This window comes from Clupea harengus, chromosome 16, assembly GCF_900700415.2.
Source record: "Clupea harengus chromosome 16, Ch_v2.0.2, whole genome shotgun sequence".
In the NCBI taxonomy this organism is placed as follows: Eukaryota; Metazoa; Chordata; class Actinopteri; order Clupeiformes; family Clupeidae; genus Clupea; species Clupea harengus.
In genome coordinates, this window is record NC_045167.1 from 10,256,095 (window position 1) to 10,266,094 (window position 10,000).

The 10,000-nt window shown below is 46.4% G+C and overlaps 1 protein-coding gene across 1 annotated transcript in view; it reads left to right on the forward strand.

Annotated features, from left to right (window-relative positions):
* The first annotated feature begins 6,662 nt into the window (after positions 1–6,662).
* Positions 6,663–10,000, forward strand: part of LOC105897473 (leucine-rich repeat neuronal protein 3) — a 17,993-nt gene continuing 14,655 nt past the window's right edge. The window contains exon 1 of the mRNA XM_012824404.3: positions 6,663–7,089. The gene's annotated coding sequence lies outside the window, so the exon portion shown is untranslated. The remainder of the gene's footprint in view (positions 7,090–10,000) is intronic.

The window sequence follows — 10,000 nt, forward strand, 5'->3', positions numbered from 1 at the left end:
GAGAAAGAGAGAGAGAGAATGCAAGAGGGGAGAATGAGAGAGGGAGAGAGAGGGTGAATGAGAGAGAGAGAAAAAGAGAGCTCTTCGAATTCTCAGTGTCCTCGCCTCTGATAATTACCCGTGCTGCTTTTCTGCTGCCTCATTTGCATAATCATCGGCAGCCATTCACGGGTGAGGCACAAAGCTTCATAATGACACAACAGAGAAACAAGGGAAAGAGCCCATCACTCCTTTCCTCTCCTCTCCTCTCCTCTCCTCTCCTCTCCTCACCTCTTTTCTCCTCTCCTCTCCTCTCCACTCCTCTCCTCACCTCTTTTCTCCTCTCCTCTCCTCTCCTCTCCTCTCCTCTCCTCTCCTCTCCTCACCTCTTTTCTCCTCTCCTCTCCTCTCCACTCCTCTCCTCACCTCTTTTCTCCTCTCCTCTCCTCTCCTCTCCTCTCCTCTCCTCTCCCTTGCTCTGCACTCCCCTCCTCTCCACTCCTCTCCTCCCCTCCCCTCTCCTCTTGTCCCCTCTCCTCTTCTCTTCTCTCCACTCCTCTCCTCTCCTCACCTCTTTTCTCCTCTCCTTTCCCCTCCTCCCCTCCCCTCTCCTCCCCTCTCCTCTTCTCTTCTCTTCTCTTCTCTCCACTCCTCTCCTCTCCTCACCTCTTTTCTCTTCTCCTTTCCCCTCCTCCCCTCCCCTCTCCTCCCCTCTCCTCTTCTCTCCGCTCCTCTGCGGAGGCTTTTGGCGCTCCACCGGCTTGCCTTCCTGGGGGGTTTTCAACTCACAGAATGCATGGCTGAAGCCCAGGCAGGGGGAGAACAGACTCTTCACAATCTACTGTTGGTGTTGTTGTTTTTGTTGGATGCACTGAGAAGAGATATGTTTAAATAAAAAAAACTGAGAAGTTAGAAGGCCTTTGCAAATGCTTCTTTACTTTACAACGTGCTTAGAGATTTTCTGTTGTGGATCAAAGACAAATTCCTCAAAATTTTAACCATAGAAAGATTAAATTGCAAAATGTCACATATTCATAAAATAGTTCTTTACTGACTGTTAACACTAGCAAAAGAAACAGAATCATGTCCTCCCAGTGGTTTTGGTTTGAATAAATAAAAAAAAATTCTTCCAGAAAAACATTTAGAAGGGAGAAAAATACCTGTCTGCCTTTCCTGGCACATCAAAAGGAATGGTGTAAGCATTGATCAGGGGGTCTCATCCTCCTACGCAGAGTCTTTCACAATACACACATCCGCTTTGATGTGTCTGTTGGGCAAACTGACAAATAGGGTGAAAGTGGAGTCAGAGCCAAGAAAGAAAGAAAAAAATCTGAAAACGTGTCAAAGTCATCCCTGTCACATTTCAGCGTGTTCAAAACTCAAGCAGCCCGGGACGCAGAGGTCTTCAGATTTAGTGACACACCAGGAAATCAAAATCATGCCTCTACTGCAGAACTGTTTCTAAGCGGTCACGGAATGGAGTAAGGAAGCACCCCACGCTCTAGAACACTGTGAACCAGAACTGGATGCTGAGCCACATCATATAACAGTCCCTTTAGAGTGTAGGCTGCTTCTCTCTCTCTCTTTTTCTCTCTCTCTCTCTCTCTGTCTATTCTGCAAAGCCTTCTCTACCTTGTGATTATACTCTGTGACTGTTTACTCTCTTCTCTCTCTGTTCTCTCTCTCTCTCTCTCTCTCTTTCTCTCTTGCTCTTTGGATGCTACCCCCCTCCTGTCTTCCTTCTGTGGTACAATATCACTGTGGTCAACAACAGCCATTCTCGGAACCCCTGCGAGGAAAAGAGGGAGGGATTGAGTGTGAGAGAGATGTGTGCTGGCCCTGTGTGTGTGTGTGTGTGTGTATGTGTTTCTGTGTGTGTGCGAGAGAGTCTGTGACAGGTGGGTAGGGGGTGAAGAGTGTGAAGAGGGAGCCTGCGGGAGTTTCGCACACATCCTGAGGCAACATGGCCATTGCCCTCTCCCCCTCCTTCCTCCCTCACTGGACTGGAAAGACGAAAAGCTCCTCTGTCTGCTCCATTATAAAGAGCCCCGCAGAAGAGCGGCACAGCCTGAGAGTCACTGAGGGCGGCCCTTTTACACCTTTTAGCCAGATGGAAGAGTGGGGCAAAGAAACGTAGAGGTAACCCGAAATGATTCAAAGTATTTTTTCGGGGCAGCTTCAAAAATGCTTTTTTTGTGCATTTGACATGGGCCTTTTAAAAAACTCTGTGAAAACTCTGTTTGTGCTAAACGAGCCACAGTAGGGAGGAAGATGCTGACACAAGCTTTGGCTCAGCGAACCTTTTATTGCATTATAATCACTGGCTTGTAAATCTCATTTTTTCCTCCCTTCTTTCCTTCTCTCCCTCAGTTCTTTCTTCCTTTCTTTGCCTTTTAACAGCAAGCTGTGTATCTTTTAACAGGCCTTATAAATTTGCAGCGCAGCTGACCACATTATGGAATATTACATGCATATGGAAATCACGTCATTATATAACTGTTATAAACATGTCATCACAGGGGCGTACGGGTTATGCCTTGAAGCGTCTGCAGACTGTCTCCCGGGGCGGTAGATGTGCCATGCCGAGCGTCGTGTGGCCGTGCGTTGGTGGGAGATTCCACTCGTCCTTCTGTGACATTTTGGCAGGTCACGCTGAGCGCCTCACAGCAGATGCAGACCAGCCTGACCGCCTACCTGCCTGTCTGTCTGCTCGTCTGCATTGTCGTCTGCTTGTCCACCTGCCTGTTTGTCTGCTAGTTTGCTTGCTTGCCTGCCTGTCTACCTGCCTACCTGTATGTCTGCCTTTCGGTCCGATATTTTCCTGTGCTGTCCTGTGGGTCCAATCCTGTCCTGTCCTCTGCTGTCCTGTCCTATCTTGTGCTGTCCTGTCCTTTCCTTTTCCTTTCCTGAGAAGAGAGAGAGAGAGAGAGAGAGAGAGAGAGAGAGAGAGAGAGAGAGAGAGAGTGAGAGTGAGTGAGAGACAGAGAGAGATGAGTGCTGGGCCTGTGTGTGTGTGTGTATGTGTGTGTCTGTTTATTGCACTAGGCTAGAGTGAGCCATGGTGGCAACGGAAGGCAGGAACGTTCCGGAATGCAGTCATGTTTAATAGTATAGGGAAGGCACTAGTTGGCCCAAACTGTCTAATAGTCGGGGGAAGGCACAAGTTTTTCAGTTTGATTCTCTCTCCGAGAATCAAACTTACGAGCTTGCTCCAAGATTTGCATATCTTTATCTCTTTCAGTATTGTGTTTGTGAAGGTTATGTAAAACCCAAGAGGTTTTTGTTTCTTCCTCTGCTCTGTTTCAGGTGTTGTTCTGGACCATTCCGGGACGCTGTGCATTGACACCCTACTATTTTTTAGCATTCATTTTCAGTGATTCATCAACGATTAATTGAATGAGTCAATTCACTGTGTCAATTCATTTCCATAATGATTGAGGGGAAAGAAAGGCATCTGTGTTAATGTGCAAATGAAGGGTGACGAGGCTAGACTGCATGGAACCCTGCCTGCCTGCCTGCCTGCCTGCGTCAAGGATAGAGGTGGTGGGGGGTGGGGGGTGGGGGTGTAGCAGGAAAAAATGGATAAAAAAGGATACTTTTTTAAGCATGCCGGGAGGAAGGTGCACATTGTGGGAATAGGAGGAATGACAGGGGAGAGGAGTGGAGTGGAGGAGCAGACTGCCTCGGAGCTGACTTTTCTCCTCTTTGGGGTTTTAGCCAAACAAAGGCCACCTGTTCAGAGATATGTATAAGAGCTGTTTGTGCATGGGCATAGAGAGACCCACACATACACATGCATGCACGTACTTGACAACACACACACATGCGCAGGCACATACACTTACACACGAATGCACACACATATTCACCTGCCAACACTTGAGCACACACATACACACATACACAAACACAGACACAACCACAGACTCATGCACATATGACAACACACGTGTGCAGGCACACACACACACATTCACATGCCAACACATGTACACATGCATGCATGCACACTCTCTCCTAGACACAGTGAGGTCTGCATTGAGTTTTCTGTTAAACATAACCATGACATGGTACTCTCATACCCCCAGTGTACGTAAATGGTCATCTGTCCTCGTGTCCACCTGGGTATTTCTTATTAATGACGAGACCTTCATCCATGTTATTGAGAAATAATGCACAGGGTTAGTTCGTCCTATCACATGCGGATGAAGCCGTTATATGCTACTGCCAACCATTTGCCTGCTGCCGTCCTTTGGAAATCCGGTTTCTCTTGAGTGTGACAGGTTCATGGTGGAGCCTCAGCAGTGCCTGAGGACATCCCAACAGTTCCCCTTCATCTCTATTCCTAAAACACAGACAAGGTGGCGAAAATATAGTTCTCTTTATGTACTTTCGCTTTGTGTTGAAGGCTCAAAGGATGAGCAATCTGATGGCTTTCTACATCAGTCTTTCTATTGCATAAAAGAGAGAGCGAGGGAACATTCGTGTGAAAAACAACTGTAAAAAGTTACACAGCCTCACATTGAGATTCTTCAGACATTGAGATAAACTTCAGCAGAAATGATGAAACGTAAATGTAAGCCAAGAGTGGCTCTGCATCCCTCACTGTTGCTCAGGGCTTGCCAGTGTTGGGGAGTAACTGAGTACATGTAACGTATTTAGAATACAAATCATGATTAACTCAGCTCAGATAAAGTTACAATTTAAATCGGTGGTGATCAAAATAGAGTTGCATTGGTGACGTTTCAAATCGTCACGTGTAGTCATTCAAAAATGTCCATAGACCAGCATTTCCCGTAAGACAGCATTTCTCAAACCGATGTGGGTTCGCGCAGAGGAAACTGCTGGTCCACAGAGCCCTGCCACTGCCACGGTCAATGCTAGGTTCCTCTGTCACTCGCCAGGTCGGAGCACCCTTGACTGAACTTCTTGCTTCGGAACATTTTATTCCTGCTACATGAGTTATTGTTCAGTCACAGTATATTCAAAGGAAGCAAGTCAGTAAATGGAATTTAAACGAACATCGCCCGTTTACTCGTCATTACGACCCATCTTTAAATGTAATAGATTTCATTTGATTTCCAGTGATAGCTTCCTTCCAACGCCAGTGTGTGTCATTTGCCCAAACCATGCTAAACCATTGAAATTGCGCCTGCATTATTATTATTATCACTTTTTAGGCCACTCATGCACAGTGCATCGGTTATTTAATAATGTTTCACCGGCGCAAAGGGCCCGTTATGGCGGGGCAAATAATAATAACATTAATATGATCTATCTATCTATTCTTACTGCAAATGGTTGTTGTTAGTGGTGGCGGGGGTGGGATTGGGGTGGGATCCACAGCTGATAAAATGTTCCGATGAAGAATACGCTACTGATCTTGAGCAATGTAACATTACTACATTACAAATTACATTTTAGGACATGGATTCTGTAATCGGTGGTGGAATATATGTTAAAAGTATAAGCCTCCCAATACTGGTGCATGCCCAAACCAAAAGCAGTCACTAGTCCTGATGATGCCCTCCTGCAAAAACGGCAAGATCTTTCTCCTTTATGGTCCCAGTAAAGGCATTTACAACCCAAGGACTGGACTCTCAGGGGCCAGTATCACTCTAATGTCACGCTGATGCGCCCCCCCCCCCACATACCCCTTTAGCAGAACATTTAATTCTTTATGTTATTTAAAGTGAGGAGAAACTCCTCCCAAAGACTCACGCGGCTCTCCAGAAACAGTGCTAGGCCGGGGCGCGATGACAGGAGGGCACTGAATATTTCCCCTAATAAACCCCATACTTTCCCCAGCGCCCACAGTCATGTCCTGATTTATGACCGTCGGCTCCACGTGCATTTTTCACACAGTGCAAAACTGTCTTTAATGCACGGTGACAAGATCTGCCAGCTGCCCCTGTTGGGCCAATTTATGATGAGTTACTCAGTGTAACACTAACAGCCGGGGAAATCTTCTTGCCCATGTGGTGTGTGTGTGTGTTGATGGGGTGTGTGTGTGTGTGTTGATGGGGGGTGAATTTGGGGTGGGTACTGAATGTCCCGGGCACGGACGGTAAAGCAGAAGGACTTGAGGGTGGCGGTATCCTTTTCCATTAGGTACATCTGGGCATCTGGGCACAGCAAGCATATAGGCAGGTAGAGAAGGCCGGCTGCCTTTGCAAAGAGCTTCTGTCACGGATCACAAAATGCCATGAATTTTCGCCATTCAAAATGGCCTTGGTTCAGAGCGTAGAGTAGTGCTGTATCAATGCACTTCTCAATGCGTTCATTTCACATAACCATTACCCAAATTTATGCACATAAATAAATGAAGTGTGGCTCTATTCTGTTGGCAGTTATCCAGAAATGTACCCTGCGCCTGTGCCATTTGTTGTGATGAAATTGCCTTCTTGATCGGCACCACCTCTATTTGGCTCTTTAAAACATTGGATAACCCTCCCGACCCCCCCAGAGCTTCAGTTTGTTAAACAACATCTTTAAACTTCCCGTGGGACCGAACAGGAGCGCAGGCACTAATGGGAACAGATATCCATTTTCTTGCACATCAACTCTTTCCTCCTTCTCTCTACCCTCTCTCTCTCTCCCCATCCACCGCCCTCTCATCCCGCCTCCTCCCTCATTGCTCCCAGGAGCCGAAGGCAGCGCGGATGATGAACGGCGCGGTTCAGCCAATGAGACGCCGGATGCTGCGAGCGCTTCGCTCTGAGCTGCGACGCCATTGGCTGTCGAGCGAGGAGACGGGCTTATTCGGTTATTAATGACTGCTGAGCAGACACCAGCATGTCAATGTGACAGCTGATCGGGTGGGGAGATGCGCCTTTAGCAACCGCAAAGGAAAGAGCAAAGGGGAATTACGGAGGCTTTAGAACAACGGCTTTCCACTGGCGGACTATCTGCTTGTTTGTTTCAGAGACTCGGGAGCGCCGAGGAGTCGCGTTCCTGTCTGTCTCCGAACTGCGTAAAAACGAGGATCGGGCGCGTTTGAGTTCACGTATTGCGCGCTCACTCTCTTTCTCTCTGGCAGGGCTGGTGCGCCGGCAGGGCATTAACGGAATAGGCTACATTTCGCTCCATTGGCTGATGAGACGAATGCGGGTAAGTTTTTATTTTCTCCCGATTTTATGCCATGTGAAAGGGCTCAGTTAATGCCTACGGAGCCTTCTCTGTTTTGCGAATGAGTCCCTAAGTTAGAATAAAGATTGTATAAATTCCAAGGCAAGGATAGATAACTCGTTGTGTTTAAAAACGAAATATCCGTTTTATTCACGCTGAATGGTACGGCTAGGCCACGTTTATTTTCAACCTAAGGTGAAGTATCAGACGACACAAGCGTGTATTGATCATATTGTAAACCTCCGTGATTGGGAAGCTTTTGTAGTCTGCGCAAACCCAATCAAATACATTAAGAATTGATTATAACGAACGTAAGATGTGTGTATTTGTCGAAAAATGAAACTATATTTATAGAATTTAGATGTCAATTCCCACAGCTTTTCTGCAATCTCATAATAGCACTCACATTGAGGAGAGGCACTCGGGTCCTGTTGCTGATGCGGCGTGAGAACGCACACAAGGCACGTCCGCTGGACAGAACCTGTCGTCTCTTTCTCTCTCTCTCTCTGTCTCTCGCATTCTTACTGATTATTCACCCTGTTGCAATTAGGAGAGGTCGCCCCTGTCCATCTTACGTGGACTGGGAAGATCTCCTCCGCGGTGTTAGGAGTTAGATTTACGTACCATATGCAGTCCCACATACTATTCTGCCTGAGCGGTGCGTTGCATCCCTCTTCGGCTCTGCCGTAATTAACGTTGACACGCCGAGGCATCTTTTATGCGGACTACATGCAGCCAGAATCACTTATCCATATGCAGGAGTCTGCCTGCGTTCACCTTTGCATCACAGCAAAGACAGGCATCACCTCCAACCTGCATTCTGACATTCACCTTCATGTTGATACGTGAACTAGCCAATGGCGTTTTGTTGGAATGCTTGAATTACTAAGGTTGCAAATGTTTACATGCGTCTTTCTGGAGTCAAGGGTAAATTGGCGGTTATGTCGTTCACAGTTCAAAACAGCAAGGGCTGATTTTTCACAGAGGGATCTGTTTTGTTTCTAGATAACAGAGGGGAATCTCTTTGCCTACGGGAAGGAAAAAAAACAGGTGAATCCAGTACTCTTATGAGTCATTATCAAATCCCCACAAGGGAAGCTTTCAATTATGCCATGATTCTCCAGCTACAACGTCTTTGACAAGCACCTATCTCTTATCGTCCATTCCCCGTGTTTACAAAAGGATACTTCAATTAAACCTCAGGAATTGCTGTTATGTTTCTCTGATGACATGAGCCAGAGTTCAAGACAAACCAGCGTATCATTCTCCATTCCCCAGTGCGTGTGTGTGAGTGCGAGTGTGTGTTCACGTCAGGGTTCATGGCAATGCAATTTGCAATGCGAAAGAAGTCAAAAGTTCAACTCTAGATGGAGGGAAAGCATATGACGCTGCATTTAGCTGGATATTAATTATCCTTCACATGCAAAGATCGGACCTCACATTCAAAACCAACATGTTTCAAGAAAGAAGTAGAAGAAGTAAGGTTTAGTTTATTTCTATAGACCATTTTATCACTCATCATTCATCCCCCAGGATTATTGCTGAAGGGCTGTACTGACTGCATACGGAAATTGTGACGCAAAAAAACCCCAACTTAAATGCAATGCAAGCAAAATGATATAGTGCATGTGGACAGTAAGCAAACCTGATAATGTAGTTGTCACTGCACAGGTGATGCGTGTTACTGGTTTGGCATTGCAGAGACTGTGCTTCTAATTGATTTCTATGTTCACTGGCGAGTTGAAATGTGTTTCACCACAATGGTCTCCCACAACACAACATGTGCCACAAAGAGACATTGTGGGCGTCTGGTATTTAGAGCAAATTTATGGCCCTGTGCTCCAGCAGCGAGCAGGGAGGTTGTGTGGGCTAAACGCTGCAGCCTTATGTGATTCAAAACACAGTGAGAGATGGAGGAGGGGAAAGGGAGAGAGAGAGAGAGAGAGAGAGAGAGAGAGAGAGAGGGGGGGGTGGAGAAGAAATGAAAGAGAGAGAAGAACAGCAAGGTGAGATAAAGAAACAGGAGGACAAAAGAGAGAGAGAGAGAGAGGAACAGATGAGAGAAGAGAGAGAGAGAAGGGATGCAGAGAGGAAAAGGAAAAGACAGAAGGAAAACAGGGAGAGAGAAAGAAACAGGAAGACAAAGAGAGAGGTGGGAGAGAAAGAGGGAGGATAGAGAGTGAAAGAAGGAGAGAAGGCCTGCGGGCCTAATTAACTGTACATTACATAATGAGAATTCCACTATAGGAAGCTTTAGCACTTTGTTCCAGTGTGATCCCAACACAATGCATGCATCGTTTAACAAATACACTCAAGGATTAGCAAGGCCCCTGCACACACACACACACACACAAACACACACACACACACACACACACACACACACACACTCACACACACACACACACACACACACACACACAAACACTCAAACAAAAACAAACAAACAAACAAACACAAACAACAGTGCATACGCTATTTGAAGAAAAAAAGCTCACGTGAAGCCTTGCTGTTGTTGCACAAAAGCAACCAGCCGACTCCATGTTTTGAAAGGGCAGTATATATTTAAAGATAAACACACAAACACACACACACACACACACACGCACACACACACATAAAAACAGAACTATGAAGTGCATACAGTATCGGGGCCTTAATGAGTTTTGCAGTGTTAGCAGTCAGACAGGAAAGGTCACTGGAATCCATACCCCTGCCCACTCTGCTCCGGGCACAACTTGTTCCGTGCGAAAGACTTAGATTCTAATAGGGGAGAGGCATGATGGCAACATATGCTTTGATGTTGATTGTGAGTGTCAGTGTGTGTGTGTGTGTCTGTGAGTGTGTGTATGCGTTTGTGAGTGTATACTGTATGAATGTGCATTTATATATG